This window comes from Apodemus sylvaticus, chromosome 18 (genome assembly GCF_947179515.1).
Source record: "Apodemus sylvaticus chromosome 18, mApoSyl1.1, whole genome shotgun sequence".
Lineage (NCBI taxonomy): Eukaryota > Metazoa > Chordata > Mammalia > Rodentia > Muridae > Apodemus > Apodemus sylvaticus.
Genome location: NC_067489.1, coordinates 51,450,211 through 51,470,856, shown reverse-complemented (window position 1 = coordinate 51,470,856; position 20,646 = coordinate 51,450,211). Strand labels below are relative to the sequence as shown.

The window sequence follows — 20,646 nt, the reverse complement described above, 5'->3', positions numbered from 1 at the left end:
TTTAAACTCTCACTTCTTTTTTTTATGTATAGACGGATGGACTATTTAAAAGGATAGTGGACAGTCAATAAATTTTGGAATATTATCTTTCTTCTTGTGGTAACCAAAATATCTGATAAAACCAACTTAAGAAATGAAGGCTCCAATTTTGGTCACAACCCAAGAAAGTATAACTGTGGAGCCTGTAAACTACAATAACAGCCACTGTGGCAAAATAGAATGTGGGTGCACCAGTGGCACATTGTTATAGGGGGTATAACCAATTATTTTCTAACTGGCTTTAATGTCACAGGAGAAAATGTGTACCTGGAACTATAGATATGGCTAAGAACATAAGGTTGGGGATTTTATAGGCACCAATAGGCCAACCTATTACCATTATCTTGCTAAATAAATTGACCACTACATCCATATCTCCATTATCATAAAATAGTGTAGCATTCAAATGTAATGAAAAATATTGAGTGCACATTGGACAGTGGTTGTTGCAGAACTCACCATGACTGGATGGAGTACCGAATACTGTCTGTGCATTGCTCTGCCACAAATAATACAACTACACACACACACACACACACACACACACACACACACACACTACATTTCAGGGATCATAGAGGTATAAAGATTGAAGAGTCAGAGGTTAAGAAGGACCAGAGCAAAATATTTTCTAGACTTAATAGGAGAGATACTCTCATGAACTCACAGTAGCTGCATGACTACGACCCCCACAAAATCAAACCACTCAATATTGTGACCTGAAGTAAGCCAGGACTCATGAATACCCACACCTCACTGAAGAGCTATGGACAGTTGGTGGCTTCTGTTAAATAGGGGTCAATTTTCTTGAAAGGTGTGGCTCACAGTAGAGCAGTCACACTTGAGTAGAATGCCCCCCAAATCAAGAATGTTGTATTTGGACAGGACAAATAGATTCAAAGGGTCTCAAAACCGTGAAAAGAGATCACAAAGTTGTGAGATGTTGGGAAGGTGGATGAGTTAGCGGGGAAAGTTTTGAGCATATATGATCAAAATATTTGCAGTTCTCAAGTAATTAAGTGTTATGTAAAAAGAGAAGAGATACATCCACCATGTCAGCAAACTCATGGTGATGAAAGTGGGCCACATACTTCCAAAGTCAGGAAGCAGAAAGAGATGAATGATAGACGTCAGTTCACTTCTTTCTTTTTATTAAGCCCAGGCCCCAACCTATGCTAGGGCACTATCTACCTTCAGGATTTGTCTCCCTCTTCAGTTAATCCTTTTTAGAAACTCTCTCATAAATACACTCATGGTATGTTTCTATGGTGATTATCAATCCTATTAAGTTGACCATTAAAATCAATTCTGAAAAATTTGTTTGTGTTCACTTGACAACTAATTTCATAACTTAAAATCATAAGATTACACCCTTAGCATCTAAAGTTCTAATTGTGTTTCTTAATACGAAATGTATGTAACCCATCTATAAAAGTCACCATGTTCTTTAATATTCCCTATAATTTTCCCCAATATTATCCATGCCAAGAGTCTTTTTAATTTTTCATCTTATCAAACTTGTGCATAACTGGACTAGTTTGTTAATTTTGTTTTTCTTTTGAGTGGGGAGGCAGTTATTGCTTCTTTAAAATGTTCCAACATTTTGCTGTTTATGCTTTTCCTGACAAGCTTTTCAACTTTACATTTGACCCCTCCTATTAAACCAAATTTACTTTCAGTTTCTCCAGACATGCTACTAATTTTTCCAGTAACTTTTTTCTTTTGTATATTGATTGTGGTATTTTTTGACTTAATACTTCCATCAGCCAAATTTATCATATGACTGAAAAATTATCCCCTATATTGAATGTGGCTATAATCATCATGAATAAATTTTCTGTTCCACTGAATAAACCTGTTTAACTGAATAAACCTTAGAGGTTCATTCCAGAGATAAGCCTGCCTTGGCATATAGAGGAAGAGTCTAAATATTTGTACACAGAAGCCTCTCAGACTTGATGCTTGTGTTCTTGTGATGCTATGTTCTGTTTTTCCTACTATACAATCCGCTGTGATCGTTAAAAATCTTTATATGTATCCACTATAGTATCATGTGTACTTAAAACTATCAGATCCAGATGCAAAACTTCACCATTTAGCACTATCTTGGTCTTCTATAGTTTTGATCCCAATTTCCAGATGTGAATCTGCTATCCATTTGTAGATTCAGCTTTATTAAATGTTGCCAAGGAGGTTCTTTTTAAAAATTGATACTCCTAATTGGCAATTGATCATCTTGGGTGTCTCATTATTTTGATTCAATGAAATTAATGGCACTCAGAGATAGTCACATAATTTAATAATCTACTCCCTCACTCTCCTTAAGTACAGGGACATTTTACAAAGTGGTACACTCCCTTCCATCTTTACTCCATCTTGTTTAACTACCAATGAATGTGTTAATAATTATATTATCATTGCATGCCACAGTAGATTCATTATCTATTGACTTCTTATGAAAGATTCATTATTGCCATGAGTTTATTTACATCAAAATCTTTTTATGTGTCTAGAGCTAGGACTCACTAGTTAAGGGTGCTTGCTATTCTTGAAAAGGATACAACATCCATATCATGTGACCTTTTCTGGCCTCCACAGGCACATATACATGTGTGCAAATAAACATCACACACAAAAAATGCATATGCACACACATGCACAAACACATGCATATGTGTGCTTGCACATAATTCTTTTACTTCTCTTATCACAATTTACTTTCTTGTGAGAGATCTACCTGTGAGACAATCAAGAGACAATCACCTCTTTATAGAGATGAATGCATTCTGCTATAAAGAAAGCATATAATCTATAATGTTTTCATTGTTTGCTCTTTTGTTTACAACATCAATTTATATATTTTGAGGAAGGAAGTAAGAAAATATATTTTATTATCTAAAAATTAAAGCTTTTTTTATTCTTCAGTTACTATTAATTTAAGTCAAACTACTATTCTACATTCTAGTCAAGGTTTCAATTTATCCACTTAAAGTCTTATTCAAGATATCTATTGCTGTGATGAAACACTATGTTCAAAAAGGTAGTTGAGGTTCAAGTATACAGGGAGACCAAAGAGAAGCCCAGAGGACCAGGAGAATGAATGGAACTATGCAGCTGTGGAGGGTGGGGGTGGGGGTGAGGGAAACTCTAGAAAGTCCCAGACACCTTGGATGTGAGAGTTTCCCAGGACTCAATGAGGATGACCTTAGCCCAAATGTCTGAGAGTGCAGAGACAGCACCTGAGGTCAGCAAGTTACCTTCAAAATTTTGACGCAGAATTGTTCCTGTCAAAAAATGCAGGACAAAAATGGAGCAGAGATTGATGGAAAGGCCATCCATTGACAAGCCCAACTTGAGATCAATCCAATGGGTGAGCACCAAACCCTGATAGAATTACTGATGTCATGTTGTGCTTGCAGACAGGAGCCTAGCATGGCTGTCCTCTGAGAGGCTCTACTAGCAGCTGGAGTCAACCATTGATCTGAGGTGGGGGACCCCTATGGAAGAGTTGAAGTAAGGATGAAAGGGGCTTAAAGGGGATGGTAACTCCAGAGAAAGTCCAACAGTGTCAACTGACATGGATGCAAGGGAGCTCCCACAGACTAAGACACCAGTGCCTAAGAACATACACGGCCTGGTCTGTGGTCCCAGGCACATATGTAGCAGAGAATTGTCTTGTCAGTTCTCAGTATGAAAGGATGACCCTAATTCTATAGAAACTTGATGCCACAGGGAAGGAGGATGCCAAGAGGGGGAGTTGAGGTGGGAGGGGTAGGTGAAAGAGGTGGATAGGTATGGAAGCACCCTCTCAGAGGCAAAAGGGGGGAGATATGGGGTGAAGAACTCTTGGAGGGGGGACTGGGAAGGGGAGGCAACATTTGAAATGTAAATAAAATAATTAAAAAGAAGAAATTAAAATAAAACAAACAAACAAAATAGCAAGTTGAGAAATAAAGGTTTATTTGGCTTACTTTCCTTATCACTGTTCATCAAAGGACATCAGGACAGGAACTCAAACAAGAGAGGAATATGGAAACAGAAGTTAAGATAGAAACCATGAAAGGGTTCTCCTTACTGGCTTGCTCATCATGGCTTCTATGGCCTGCTTTCTTATAGAACACAGGACTTCCAGCCCAGAGATAGCACCACCTAAAATGGGCTGGTCCTTCCCCCAGCAATTACAAATCTAAAAATTAAACTTCAACGATATCTATGAAGGCATTTTCTCAATTAAAGCTTCATCCTATCAGATGACTATAGATTGTGTCTAGCTGACATAAAACTAGACAACACAGGGATAATGTAGTTTAAAAATACAACTGAAGCTTCCATTCTTACATTTTTTCCAATTCAACATGAAAGCAAACTCTTTTAAACTGTATTTAGCATCTCAAGAATGTCAAACTATTCTATTAAGTGTAAATTTTTACAAGATTTAAAACCTTCCTTTTTTAGTGAGTTTTCCTTTGTGAATGTGAAAGTATTGTTTATTTTTGATAATTTTAACACTAAACTTAAATATTTCCTTCATTGAGAAAGAGAAAGAAGGCACCTACATAAATTGATGATATTTAGAAAGGTCTATATAATCAGTCTTTTAAAAGTTAAAATGGATGAAGTGGATCATGGACCTCAACATAAAACTGGAAACACTAAACCTAATGGAAGAGAAAATGAGAAAGAGCCTTGAACACATTGGTACAGGAGACAATCTCTTTAAATGAACATCAGTGGCTCCGGCCTTAAAATCAGCAATTGATAAATAGGACCTCTTGAAACTGAAAAGTTTCTGTAAAGCAAAGGTCATAGTAAACAGGACAAAATGGCAGCCTACAGACTGGGGAAAAAAACTTCCCTAACCCTACATCTGGCAGAGCCCAAATATACAAAATATATTAAGAATTCAAGAAGTTAAACTCCTACAAACCAAATAAGCCAATTAAAAAATGGGGCACAGAACTAAACAGAGAATTCTCAACTAAGAAGCACTTAAAGAAATGCTTAATATCCTTAGTCATCAGGGGAATGCATTTCAAAACAACCCTGAGATTCCATATCACAGCAGTCAGAATGGCTAAGATTAAAAACAGCACATGCTGGCAAGGATGTGGAGCAAAAAGAACACTCTTCCATCACTGGTGGGATTGCAAACATGGACAACCACTTGGAAAATCAATCTAGTGGTTTCTCAGAAAACTGGAAGTAGTTTTACCTGAAGACCCAGCTATACTACTCCTGGGCATATACCATAAATAAATGCCTGTCCTATGGGGATAGTGCGCTCAACAGCACCACCTATAGATGGTGTTAGGTTTTTGTTATATATAACCTAGGATCCTGAACAATGTAGATCCTAGTCCAAAGATTGATTACCAATGATAAGGTAGTAATCAGTATAGTATCCTTCATAATAATTAGGAATACATAAACAATATTATGAATTGGGTTCATAAATAGAATCCTGAAAAATAACCAAATGTCACTGGTGGGTGTATAAACAAGTTGTATTTCATAATGTTATTTGGTCATTTTCTAAAAATTGAGATGTTCGTTTTAAAAATCCAAGAATCTAGTAAAATTTACAAGACTCAAGATTTCAGATAGTGATAAGATGAGAAAGATCCTTCCTGTGGCTAAAAAAGCAATAAACAATTTCTGGCAAGAGAAGACTGACTAGGTGATCTGAAGACAAGTTATTGAGAGAGCTTCAGGGATGTGTTTTAAGGGTGAGTGGTTTCAGGACAGTGCTACTTTTGAGGCAGCCATAACCAGGTGAGTAACTCTCCACCTATGATCCTAAAAATAACCCCAAGAAACTCAGTGGATTACCAACCAAGACTTAAAGTAATTCTTTGGCTTGTATTTGGTGTTTTGTCTGAAGTGAATGGCTGTCTTCTCTTGTTTCCTTAGGAAGGTCACACAGCAAGATAGAAAGATAGAAAGAATATGGTCAGATCTGAAACACACAATAGAGGATAAACTGTTAAAACACTACTAATTAAGCTAATGCTCCAGATATTCATATATTTTTAAACTCATATGTACAAATTCAGCCTTTGTTTAATTTTTGGTTACTCTTCACTCCTCTTACTAGAATATTATAAAAAGTATGTTTTTATTGTCATTACATATTGACATCCTGTTCAACTTTTCCAAAACATATTGCTTTTCAGGCATTTTAGCATCTGAAGTAATGCTGGTATACCACAGTGCCTAACAAAAGGCCAAGTCAACTAAAGTCATTGATAAACAAACCAAGCAGATTAATGGAGTTAATTTGAAAAATGTGAAATAAGGAAAAGAATGTGAAAATGTCAATAGCAAGGAGCATTGTAAAGAGGGAAATGATTTTATTTTCAAGCTTATGTGATAAATTGACAGATCGGCTTAATGTCATGTAATGATCTTCTGTGTGTCTTGTGACAGATTTTTACTTAACTTCTATATTAACAGAGATAAAACAGTCCATTTGTCTATCTTTTGTGTTCTATTTGTGTGGTATTTTTTCTCATGCTTTCATTTTTTAACTGAGAATGTGAATTCAATATAGGCATAATAATTGGGTCTTGTACTGTCATCCCTTCCCTCCAATTTAGGTCTTCGTATCTATTTATTTATACTTAATGTAATTATTAACAATAGTTGTAAAGTAGTGCTTCTTTTCATTTTCATTGATTCTTAACTATTTGGTAACTCCTTTTCTTTCTTTTAAATGTTATTTTCTGTTTAACAGATTTCTATAGTGATTTTCATTCCTTTCTCATTATGTTTTATGAATCTGCTAGACTTTGGCTCAGACATGAGGCTTAATCAAAATACAATGGTTTATTTTACAACAATAACAACTTACAGCATTGCATGCAAAGACTACAGTTTTACTCTACACAGTGACTGAATGAATACAAACTAACTGAAGTAATGTTTTGATTGTGTGACTCACTTCTGCAATGTTGGCTGCTAAGAAGGGTGATGCATTCATCTTGACAAACCAGGAAGCAGGAAATTGAAGAAGGAACCAGAAATGGATATGCCCATCAAGCCCCACACTAGGGGACCACTTGTACCAGCCAGGACTCAGTCCCCAAAGCATCATAGCCTCCCAAGACTGTACCTTAGTCAGAGCAACAATGTTCAATGTTTCCTATTTAAACCACACCATTTAGATATAACATCATCAAGTACTCGAATATGTACAATGAAGAGAATGAAACCCAGGAAAGAAGCAGTCAGAGACTCAAGATTTTTAAGGGCATTAAAATCATGATCAAGAGCAGGCAACTGACCTAAGAATTCCAATGAAAACTGATCTTCACTTGAGCATCCTGTACCTTTGCAAAGATGGAATCAACATGTAACTCTTGCATGCTCTAGTATAACTTAGAAGAAACAAAGGTGAAAAGAATACAGTACTAAAATGGAAAGAACACAGTGGTGGAATGTGACATTTCTTTTGGAGAAAGTCCATTTCAGTGAGTTTCAGAAGGATCCTTTTGATTAGATTTGGATAACCTAAGTAGTGGCATGAGACTTGGTGCACTGTGTAGCTCTGGAGACAGCAGCATTTATATGACCACAATCACTATAATGCTGTTTTATTGGGTTTCCATTTTAAGATAAATAAATGTATCAAGTATGAAAATACTGTATCTACCAATATAACACAGCTATTAACAAATGTGCCATTTGAAGATGCAGAAATTCAGGAGAAATTCACAAGAGAAGGGAAGAATGTTTAAGGGTCGACCTAGAAAGATGAATGAGGAAGATATCATCTAAGTCAACTGACATAAACTAGAGGCTCAAATATATTTTTAAATATAAAATAGATATAAAATAATATCTATTTTAATATCAAGTACACACATTTTCAGAGAGGGTAGGAAACTAGTTTTGTGAGTCAAGATTATTTCTCTCTGTACCAAGAGACCAGACATTTTCAAAAGTTCACAAGCATCAAATAACCACAAAAACTCATTCTCCAGATACTTTGATAATTATGTTAAATTCTCCAAATTATTTCTAACTGTTTGTGTTTGCAATGCTTTATTAGTGGAACAATTTTCAACAAACATTGTGAATAAAGGCAATTAATCAGGCCAGACTGAGACAAGGAGATAAAGTTGCAAAATTTCAAAAGAAATTAAAATAAAGAATAATTATTCTGAAGCTCTCTAAGTAATTCAGCTTTCACATTGCTCAAATCTATATTATATCTATTATGTTCTTCATTGTGATGGTAGTCAGAGGATTGTAGTGATGAGCTAAAGGGATTACATGTTCATATGTGAACATAGGAACCCAGAAGTCTGCCTAAAGCAGAGTCATTTGTGCTGTGAAAAGTATTTAATGGGGATTTGGCCCTCTGGGGCCATGGGTGAGGATTATATGATTTGGGGCTTTTTTGTCAAAATTAATATTTTTCTCACAAAATATATTCTGATTACAGTTTCCTGCTCCTCTACTCCTTCCAGTCCTCCCTCACTTCCTCTCACAAACACCGTCCTGATCCCCCTCACCTCCTCTCCCATCCACCATCTTGATTCCCCTCACCTTCTTCCAGACACATCCGTTCTCTTTCTGTTCACATTAGAAAAAATAGGTTTCCAGGGGATAATAAAAATAAAATATAGTAATCTAGAACAAAAACTAATAAATACATCAGAATTGGACAAGACAAATCAAAGAGACCCATTTGTTCACTGGAGAATCCCATAAAAACATTAAACCAAAAGCCATTTTATATAAATATAAATGACCTGTAGAGGGTGACTCTATATATATATGACCTGTAGAGGGTGACTCATTCTCTATGAGTTTATATATGTATGGATCATGTTACTTTAGCAGGTCTTGTTTTCTTTGTGTCCTCCACCCCCCTGTCTCTAACATTCTTTTTACCTCCTTTAATTCAATGTTTCCCTTCCCAAAAAGAAGGACTTGAGGTAGATACCAAGCTTGAAGCTTAGTGCTCCAAACTCTCAGTCTTTCACATAATGTCTGGCTGTGGGCCTTTGTCTTTGTACCAGTCTACTGAGGGAGATAATTTTTCTAATGATGGCTGAGCAGTGCACCTGTCTTATGAATATAGCAGAAATGTTCTTGAGTCAATTTATTGCTGCTTTTATTTTTACCCTAGGTCTGTGGACTATCTAGTTTTAGGTTATTGGTCACACAAGCAGTGTTGGGTATTGGGTCTTCTCGTGGAGTAAGGTTTAAGTCAAATCAAATATTGATTGATTATTCCCATAAGCTTTTTGACACCATTGCCTTCTAAGTAGATCAAAGATTTTGAGGCTAAATTGTTTGTACAAAGTTTTGCTATTTCAGTAGCATGCAGAGTACCCTCTACAAAGATGTTAGAACTGAGGGGTGAAGGCTCTATGAGGGCAGTGGCCTGACTTCTCATGTTCAATGAGTTCACTAGGTATTATCTTCAGGAATGGATCCTTGCCCCCAGTTTGTAGAGAAAATCTTATATTCTTTGCCAAGCTTGGGTTGTTCGGAAATTTCCATGGAACCCCTTTGGTCAATATATATATATATATATCCTCATCCCTCTTTAATCTCCCCCCCCCACCTGATCTTCCAGTTCAAATGCCCCATCGATCCATATCTATCTATTCTATTTCACTTTCCTAAGGAGATATATCTGTTACCTACCCCAAGTCCTTTACTTTATACTTAAATCTCCATGGTCCTTTCTTCAACTTGTAGCTTGGTTATCATTGCTTAAAAGCTAATATCATTATATAAGCCATTATATTCCATATTTGTCTTTCAGGATCTGGTTTACCTCAATAGGTAATCCTATTTTTTCTAGTTTCATTCATTCACTTATAAATCTCATGATTTAATTTCTTTTAATGGCTGAATAATATACTTTTGTGTAAAAGTATTGTATTTTTATTCATTTTTTCTATTGAGGAACATCTATATTGTTTCCAATTTCTGTCTATTGTGACTAAAGCAGCAATGAACATGATTGGCGGTAGGGTAAAACACCTTTGAACACATGCTAAAGAGTGGAACAGCCATCTCATGAGATAGAAAAATTCCCATCTTGCCTAGTAACTGCCACATTGATTTCCACCATGGTTGTAGAAGTTTACACACTCACATTCAATGGACAGATGTTCTCTTTACACCACAATCTTCAAATTCCATATTTCAAATATGTTTAATTGACTATAAACCAAAATCAGCTTAACTGACAGTGATAGCGACATTAAAATTTATTAACATAAGAAAATTCAAAGACTTCTTTTATAGGCTAGGAACAAGACTGTGTATGGAAACTAGTTGCTTTGCATGGTGCGGATTCATTTGCGGAATAGCCTAGAGATTGGTGTAATTGGTTCTAGATATTTTACAACAATTAGAAGCCTAAGTTATTATGTTACACTTAATAAAATGGCAGACTTTCCACCAACACAGAGATCTCAAGATACAAGGTTAACTCAAATGAAGTTTTTCATTAAAAGTTGACATCAATGTAATTCATGTTGAATTGGACTAATTTTCTAAAAAAGCAATATACATTCATGTAAAATATTCACACTTCAAAACACCTTATGCAATTGTCTTGACCCAAACACAAGGCACTCAAACATTGGCCAGAAAATGTGTCTGTCTTCCCTGCCTTTCGAACTTTCTTATTCAGATACAAATCAGAAAACTTTTCTCTATCTTAAAAAGTTACTTACTGCTGCATATCAGTTGATGGTAATATTATGGAAAAATTCAATTTAAATGGGACAGAGTAATATGCTAATTCATGTCCAGCCTTTGGAGCATTTGAGACTTGGTAACATTCTGTCCATGGAATCTTCTGGAAAAACCTCTGCTTTACTTGTTTCCATAGACTGTGCTCATGCAAAAACAAGCTTCAACTCCTGTCTCTGGGCAACCAAGGAACTGACCATCTGGACACATAGTTGATAAAGACTTGCAACAAGCCAGAAATTCCTGGCAAACAAAGCTCAAAAGATTCTCAAAGTATGTTGCATCCAAACATTGTCTTATAAACAACATAGCCTTACAGATACAAAACACTTAAAATTCCAATAGGATGCTGCTTCATATTCAATATTCAAGGGTAATTTATTGACTTATTCTGGACATATTTAAGTAAAGTGAAGACCTATTAATTTTTATACTGAGAGTGGTGTTACTAGGACAGACTCTGACTGTCAAATGTTGCTGTCCCCTTAATGACATGCAATGAGGAATTAAGAGCATTCTCTTAGCCAAATAACATGGCCAAAATATAATTCAATCAGAGCTGCCATTTTATGATGTTATCTCTAAAAATAGCACATTCCAATGTTCACCCTGGCTATGGTCTAATAAGCTCATCTATCATAAATTTTGGGCAGTTGTACAATCTGGAAAATATGGCCTCAAGAGAAAAGTACTTTCCAGCTGATTATGTGGATGGTTCCTTGTGTTGCAGGAGAAAATCCTTGACAGATAAAGAGTCACAAGGATAAGTTGTCTAACAAGGAGTCTGAATATTTAAAAGGAATTAAAACAGAATTAAAAGTTATTAAAATGCAACATTCCAAGAGAATAATTTTCTCTGAATAATCTTTCAAACAATATTGAATTATTTGTTTGGAGTCACAATTACACAAGACTTGGATGAATACAAGCATGATTTTTCCAGTCTTTCACCCAAAAGGGTCTGCACAAGGAAGAAGCTCAATTTGTTCAGGAAGGGAATGGAATAAGATGTTTTCTTTCTAAGTGGAAGCAGCCTGACTCAGGAAGATGAGTCCTTAGAGACTGAAAGAGATGAAGGATGACAGAATCCAAGACCACTTGAACTCAGTTGCCCTCTGAGAGGTGATGATTGTTGCATGACAACTCCATGGAAAGCGAGGCAACACATGGACGGAGATCCAAGGAAGAATTTCCGAGGTAAAACATGCCTCCTAGAATCATAGCTAGAGCTTCTGGATCTATGGGTTGAAGACAGCATGTAGCTAGCCATTCAATGACTGCTTCAGCTTTGAACATATGAAGACTGTTTTCTTGTCATTACTCTCAAAACTGTAGAGTATAGCAATAAATTAAGTAACATTTGCCCTGTATTACATAAGTCGTCTAAAGATGAATTAAATTGTTTGGGAAAATGATGGCAAGTTACATGCAAACACAACATCAATTTATATAAGAGACTTACTTGTACAATTCTGTGATTTTATCTGCAGTGGGAAAGGTGGTGTTGAAAGGATTTCTAAATTCCTGGCAAAATTCCAAGAGAGTCAAGCTACATAGCATCAAGAAGTTGGACAGCACAGCTTCTTTATGTGAATAGAATGTCTAAGCTGAGAATACACTGTGTTCGGCCAAGCATCTTCTTTGTCAATAGCACAATCATCACTGTAGCAAAGAGTTCCTTACACTTTGCTGAGGTTACACGGGGTGTCTCATGATCTCTTTCCTGAGCATGGAACACCTTGTATTCCTGCTTGCACAAATATCAAAGTTCAAAACACATAAGAATTCGCAGGGCAATACTTAACCAAGGGGACTCAGAAGTTACTAAATATCCATCCTTCTGCCTGGCAGTGGTGACACAAGCATGTAATCCCAGCACTCTGGGAGGCAGAGGCAAGTGGATTTCTGAGTTCAAGGCCAGCCTGGTCTACAGAGTGTGTTCCAGGACAACCAGGGTTATACAGAGAAACCCTGTCTCGAAAAAAACCAAATCTAAAAAAGCCAAAAAAAAAATATGTTTAATAATCCATCCTTCACATTTTAAGCTGCATTCGATGGATCCACAGGAAATCGAGACTAAATCCAATTACTCGCAGAACTCAGCTACTGAATTCATATCCTGGAATCAGCTTCCCTTCCTCCTCCATTTCACTTTCCAGATCACTAACTCTACTGTCTGAGTGCTCTCTCCTTGTTTCTTCCTTCACCTCCCCCAGGTAAACTATATGCAAATCACAGAAAAAGAAATAGGATGGTAGTAGACTTCCCATCAGAAACTTCAGAGGCCCTCTCAAAGGAAAATTGTATTTTCCAAATTCTGAAAGAAAAATATTGCTCTTTCATAATTCTGATACTATTTTTAAAATTTTAATATATTTAATTGAAATAGAATTTTATCATTCTCCCATTTTCCTTCCTTCAGCCTCTCCCAGATATTCTCCCCTTACCCCCACCCATTCCCTCCCACCCTGAAGTTTATGGCCTCTTTTTCTTTGATTATTCTTACACACACACACACACACACACATACACACACACACACACACTCACTCACACACATACACACACAAATGCATTGCCTTTTATTTTTTAATTCATGATGAGAATTTTATACATGCAAACAAGGAAATATGGTCATATATATTATTTTCTTCATCCAACTCAAAATTTCCCTCAGAAATGAAGAGAATTTTAAGACATTCTCGCATGAAAAAAAAAAAAAAAACCACACCAGCAATTCTGCTTTTCAAGAATGATGAGGAACTTGGTGAAACACAGAGACAATGACACAGGGAATCTGGAACATCAGGGTAAAGGAGGAAGAACAAAAGAAAGAACAAAGAACACATTAAATACAAGAGCATGCAAAACATATTTTAACTTTTATTGGCACCTATCAATTATGTATATCTATCAAGAACAAACACTGCACTACTCCAATCCACATGCTGTTTAAATTCATTCACAATACAAAGATCAGATTGGGATAGTTAGCCTATCTATTGTGTAAAGTTTTTTTGTACTTTGGACATTCAAAATCCAAACACTTTATATTTATTCTTTGGTAATTTCATACACGAAAACAATTTGTTTAGATATCTGCAGGATGCTTTCCTCCTCTGACTCCTGTGGGAACTGTCTTCTGTCATGTGCTTTCCCAATTCAAGTTTCCTATCTCTATCTAACCTATCTATCTATCTATCTATCTATCTATCTATCTATCTATCTATCTAAATAACTTACCTCATCCTCTTGGTGTGACCTGTAAGTTACTGCATAAAGGGTCTACTGCCTACTTTGACATATATAACTGACTATTATCAATCATCATTACCCTACTGCATTATAGAACAAAAAGATTTACCTGTAAAACTTTTTAAAGAGCCCAGGTGCACCCTTTCATCCATTCCATATCCTCTTATTATATCGCCATCCACTGTCCCTTCCCAGGATCTAATAGCCACTCAACTGCTATCTACTTTCTTCTTTACTTTTGACTTATAATTGAAGTTGAAGCAAAAATTATATCAGTGCCTAATGTAGGTCTCAAGGATGTACAAAAAATATTCAAGATATTTATTCTAAACCTGTGGAGAGGTTAAATGACATACATGTGTTAAAGTGTTATTTTTCTCCTGTATTTCTTTAAGAGATTTATTTATGTCCTTCTTGTGTTCCTCTAATAACAACATGACCAGTGATTTTAAATCCAAATCTTGTTTTTCTGGTGTGTTGGGGTATCCAGGACTTGCTGTTGTTGGAGAATTGGGTTCATATACTGCCATATTGCCTTGATTTCTGTTGGTAACATGCCTGCATTTGCCTTTTACCATCTGGTTATCTATGGCGTTAGTTGGTCCTGTTGTCACTGACTGGTGCTGGAACCTCCTGTGAGCCCGTAATGCTATTTCCACACCACTGGATCTGGTGCTGCCTGTCTGCTCCATCAGGGAGGGAATATGGCAGCGGGGATCCCACAGGCACCCCGCAGGGCACAGGACCACACCTTTCTGGCACACAGACAAACCACTGATCTGCCCAGGTCCTGGGCATAGGCAGCAGCCCACAACTCGGCGGTCTGCATCCCCAGATATCTTAAACTCGAGATATCTTGGTACCTGGGGTCGGCTTGTCCTGTCAGACCGGGAGTGAAGATAGCAGTGGGGAACTCCGCCATCTACTGTAAAATCAGTATTTTTTTTTTCAAGAAATAAACATTTTTCTCTGAAGGCAATGTGGGGATGATCTGGAATAGATGGGGAGGATGAGTCATAAGCAAAATATATTGCATGAAAAATCTCTCCTTTTAATGAAAAAGAGTAAAAGGAAAAACTTGAGCAGAAATGTTTACAGGAGTCATATTTGTAATATTTAAAAACATAGTCATAATTTTTTCCTTCAGTTGGTAAGCAATTAATTACACTGTGATCATAAATAATAGACCACATTCTGTAGCTTTTTAAAGAGAAACAAGTATTTATAAATGCAGTGCTTTGATTCAATTCCAAGGGCATAATACTTAGTGGAGAAAAAAGCCAATTTCAATCACAAATATAATAAAACTTAATAATCTCAGTAATAAAATTAAATATACAAAGGAAAATTAGTAGATGCCAGAGGCTAGGCTTGTGGTAAGATGGGGGAAGGGTGAATATGATTACGAAGGGTTATAGAAAAAATTTTCATAAGGGAATAGCCATGTATTTTTATTAAATGTGTGGAAATATAAATTAAAACATGAATACTTTGTGAATGATCACATTGACCAAGTATTTATCTTGTTTGAAAGGCATCTTCATGGAGTATACTGTCTATTTTGTTGTCGCCGTCGTTGTTGTTGTTGTTGTTGATGATGATGATATTACTGTTGTTGCTGTAACTGCCATCATCTTTTGAGGACACCAAACCACGTGATTGAAACTTCTAACATCTAACATGGGCTGATGACCAGTGGTTTTTCCAGAGTCCACCAGGTTTCTGTACAACACTGGGACTGTTGTGCTAGCAAACCTATGGACTAAGCAGAAACTAGTTCTCTGCTTCTGTAGTGAGAAGAGTCATTGTTGGACCACCAGACAATCTCATGTAAGAAAATGAAATAATTCCCTTTATGTATGTGTGTGTGTGTGTGTGTGTGTGTGTGTGTGTGTATTTCTCAGTCAGTTCTGCCCTTTTGGGGAGAGCAGTGAATAATACACCCAGAAAATTGACAGTTACAACTGTACATTGAGTTGTCTTGGCCTGATGACATATATTTTTCATTTAAGTTATTATGTTTGGATATTATTGTAGGAATATTTCCTTAAGTGAAGCTAATGTTAATAGAGGATTCTTCTCATTCATAGTGCTGAATGGGAAAAAATTATTTTAGAATCTAAAATTTAACCAAATATGGTAGTATGCAGCATGCAGTGGAATTCTGGTATCCCACAAGATGTGAAAGTAGTTTTCCTGGCAAGGCAAGATCGCATATGGTAAGGGCTTCACCTTTCCAATAGAGCTCCTCTATTTGTAGAATTCGCCTCTGTAGAATTCAGCTGACATTTCTGTGATAGGAGAAAGAACAGCTGGAGTGTTTGTAAACTTGCTTCAGAAGAGCTAAGACGAGGAGCTTGCTGGGAAGCAGTAACAGTCTTCATCTGCCAGAGCACTTTTGAAAGACTACAGTCCTTGTAAAAGTCCTTCTGAAGTCAGGTTTCCGCTTTAGTGGGCCATTGCTTACCTCAGCGTGACCCCTATCATTTCAGATTCTAATCACAAACTTATTACATAAAAATGCTCTCAATGTGAAATTTTTCTCTATTTTTGATAAATTCTGAAGAGCCAACATAACATTTTCAGCATTTTATAATGAAAAAAAAGACATTCAGAGTTGAAGATTCCAAAACTGACACATTTATAAATCTGATTCATCTGAACCTTTAGAAGGAATTCGAAACATTATAATCTTCTTTTAGAACCAGAAGTCAACATTTTACAACAGAATTATCTGCAGAATACTGAGCATCCTCCATATTTATGGCTGAAAACAAATCATCTATTGTTTAAATTAGTAGTTGTCTCTGATGATGTTAAAGTACTATACTTAGTTGATATTTCTAAGTATAAGTATTATAAATTTTTGAAACCTAAAGTAACTGTATAGCCCTTTTCAAAATATAAAGAATATTTTAATGGTGGCATTTAATATAAATGTCAGACATTTATATGACTTTCTATATTGTTTAACTCTGAGTGGCTTTCCTTTCATATTATACAACACTATAATCAGTTACATGAAATGTAGCAATTTATATTAGCAACAACACAAAAAAGAGAGTGTCTATGAATTCAGAGGGACTGATATTTGACTGTTCATGTGACTTCCTCAACCTTTACAACTGCTGCTGTTCCTTCATGCACACCTTATTCCTCCCTTTGTAAGTTCTGAGATGTTAGTTTACACATCGATCATTTTCATTCTCACACTGACTTTCCTGACCAACTGATAATTCACTGTTTCTTTTGCCTCTGCACTTTCCAGTCTGATATACATAAGGCTTTCTAAAAATATTTGTTCAAGAAAAACTTTCCCACTTCCCACCCCAGAAATAGCATCTTATGCTACTGGAAATTTTTAATCATAAAAATCACCTGAGATCTCTCAGACACTAAGCCACCAACCGGGCAGCATACCCAAGTTGATATGAGGGCTCTGACACATATATAGCAGAGTACTGCCTGGTCTACACTCAGTCAGAGAGGATGCACCTAACCCTTGAGAGACTTGAGACCCCAGGCAGTGGAAAGGTTTTGTGGAGTGGGAAATTGGGGACATCATCTTGGAGATGAGGAAGAAGGAATGAAATGGTGAACTGTTGGAGGGTGGAACACGAGGGGGCTAATGACTGGACTGTAAAAAAAAATAATAATAATAATCAAGATTTTTAAATGACAGTGGCCTGTGAAAACCAATGATTGTTCATAAAGAATGGTGCATATAAAATGTATCATTTAATAACTAGTGTTTAATGACTATGAAATAAATGCAAACTACAAAACTATACTATTTGATCAAAGGGTAAATCAATAGCCGAGACCAATGCCAACTCAAAAGAAAGAAGGATACAAGAAAATGGGTTTTCTGTTTGCATGTTTGTTGTTGTTGTTGTTGTTATTGTTGCATTTATTGTGTGTTCATGCACTCATGTGCTATGACATGTCTGCAGAGGTCAGAGCACAACTTGCATGAGTAGGCTCCATGTTTTCAAGTTAGAACAGAAGACATTAGATATCATTGTGGCAATTTCAAACAATACGGATTAGGGCAGCTTCTTGCCTGCCACATGTCTCCTAGCTACACACGATATGTTTTTGAACTCCTCCATGCCATGTTCTTTTCTGTTTTCAAGTCTCATGCTTCCTTCCTAAATCATGAATTGTTATCCTATCTTGGCCTCATTTCTAGTTCTGTACTTTACCCACATTTATATCCATATAATGAGAACTTGCAAAAACAACAACAAAAAACAACCGAAAGCTTGAACACACTGTCATTCCACAAATAGGTGAGCAAAATGAACATGGTACTCAAAAGAATAAACACAAATGGCCAGAAGTATGTTGGGTCTTCAATATCTCCAGCTTTTATAGAAATGCAAACTAAAGCTCTACTGAATTGTTCTTATACAGAACAATTTTGTCTACACCTGTGTGTTGGGAGTCACTCATGAAAGCACAAAGAGGATCATGGGAGGAGGAAGAAAGAACTTCTGCAAGGTAGAAGAGGTAGAAGGTTATATATGATATGAGAAACAAGGCAGTTTACTATAAGGAAAAGGACAGTGAGCAGGAAAAGGAGAAGGTAGGTGCAGGGCATGAGGAAGGAAGATTACAAAGACAAAACAAAGTAAGTTTGCAAAGGCCAGTGAATTGCATTACTTTTTGAGCTAACTTTTAAAATGCTCTCTCTCTCTCTCTCTCTCTCTCTCTCTCTCTCTCTCTCTCTCTCTCTCTCTCTCTCTCTCTCTTTTGCTTGCTTGCTCGCTTTCTCTCTCTTTCTCTCTCTCTTTCGCTTTCTCTCACTCTCTCTCACTCTCTCGCCCTCTTGGTCTTGTTAGTTCTCTTTCACTCTTTCTAGATCGCTCTGGCTCATTCTTGATTGCTCTCTCTCTTGTGCTCTCTCTCTCTCTCTCTCTCTCTCTCTCTCTCTCTCTCTCTCTCTCAATCTCTCTCTCTCTCTCTCTCTCTCTCTTGCTCTCTTGGTCTCCCTAGTTCTTTCCCTCTTGCTCTTTCTAGATCGCTCTGGCTCATTATCAATTGTTCTCTCTCTCTCTCTCTCTCTCTCTCTCTCTCTCTCTCTCTCTCTCTCTCTCTCTCTCTCTCTCTCTCTCTCCTCTCCCCCCCTCTCATTTTATGTGATGAACGGTTACCTGTATGTTTGTATGGCGATTGCATGTGTACCTGTAACCAGAGAAGACCAGAGGAGGGATTTTGGATGCCAAAGACCAGGATTTACAGTAAGTGGACCAAGTGAAGGCCTGATGCCCCAGGAAGAGGGGACTGCAAGTCAGGAAAGGGGGGGGGAGTTGGTGAGCAGGGGGAGGAGGAATGGGATAGGGTGTTTTTGGAGGAGTAACAAAGAAAGGGGATACCATTTGAAATGTAAATAAAGCAAATATCTAATAAAAAATAAATTAAAAAAATCTTTCTCATAATTAAAAAAAGGACTGGATCCTCTGCAATAGAACCAAGGGTTCTAAACCTCTGAGCTATTACTCCAACTTATGTGTGCTAATCTTCTGTTCTGCTACATTGTTAAATGTATTTATCACCAGTACAACCATTCTGGTGGTGTCCTTGGGGCCTTTTAAACAGAGTCGGATCATTGGCAAATATGTATATTACTACTTCCTTTTTCAATTTATAATTTTTATCGCCTTCACTTGCCTTATCACTCTAGCTAAAACTTAAAGTACTATGTTGATCCTAAGGAAGGACAGTGGACAACCTTGTCTTGTTCATTATTTTAGTGAAAAGGCTTTAATTATTATATACAATTTAACTTGTCCTAAAATGTTATGGATAGTCCTGGGCTTGTATTTTAATGTTTATTCCACTCCTGGGAGGGGCTGCAGGTGAGGAGTTGCCTTGTGAACCTTCTCTGTACCTTAACTTTTCAAATCATTGGCTTGAGCCAATGATTGGGCAGGAGGAAGGGGGAGGAGCTGAAAGTTTGGACTTTGGGAAGGTGAAAAGGATCAATGGGAAAGGGGGAAGAGCTATAGAAGATCAGAAGAGGAAGATCTACAGAGAGGCTGCAGAGAGAGAAGCTCGAGGCCTGGAGAAACCACAAGTTAAATGGGATAATATAGATGGGAATAGAGTAGTGTAGTGGGAGATCTCCCCAATCTAGGCTTATATTGTTAGGTATTGTTATTGATTGAGTTGAGATTACTTTTACCAGGTTATTGGGTTAGAAAAATATAGCAACACTAAAACACATAGAATTTCTTGATCATCTTAATCAAACAATGTACCTAAATTTTAGTGTATATTAAAAATATCATATTTCTTGTTATATAGATAACAGAAGATATAGATAAGGTTAATATCCAGTAAAATAAAATTAGTTGAAATATGGAGATTGAGCTATAGCTCAACTGGTTGATATGAGTCTTGAAATCAAGACAACCTGGGTGCAATATCCAGCATCTTATAAACTGCCGTTGGTGAGCAATTAATTCCAGGTGGATCAGACTTTCAAGATTATCCTAGGTTTGTTTTTTTTTTAATTTATTGATATATTTATTTACATTTCAAATGATTTTCTCTTTTCTGGACCCCCACTCCCCGAAAGTCCCATCAGTCCCCTTCCCCCCCCCCTGTTTTCCCACCCAACTCTTC

At 36.7% G+C, this 20,646-nt stretch overlaps 1 pseudogene; it reads right to left on the bottom strand.

The window, feature by feature from the left end:
- The window catches only part of LOC127668470 (KAT8 regulatory NSL complex subunit 2-like), a 128,478-nt pseudogene extending 113,540 nt beyond the window's left edge, over window positions 1-14,938 (bottom strand).
- Window positions 14,939-20,646: the final 5,708 nt, after the last annotated feature.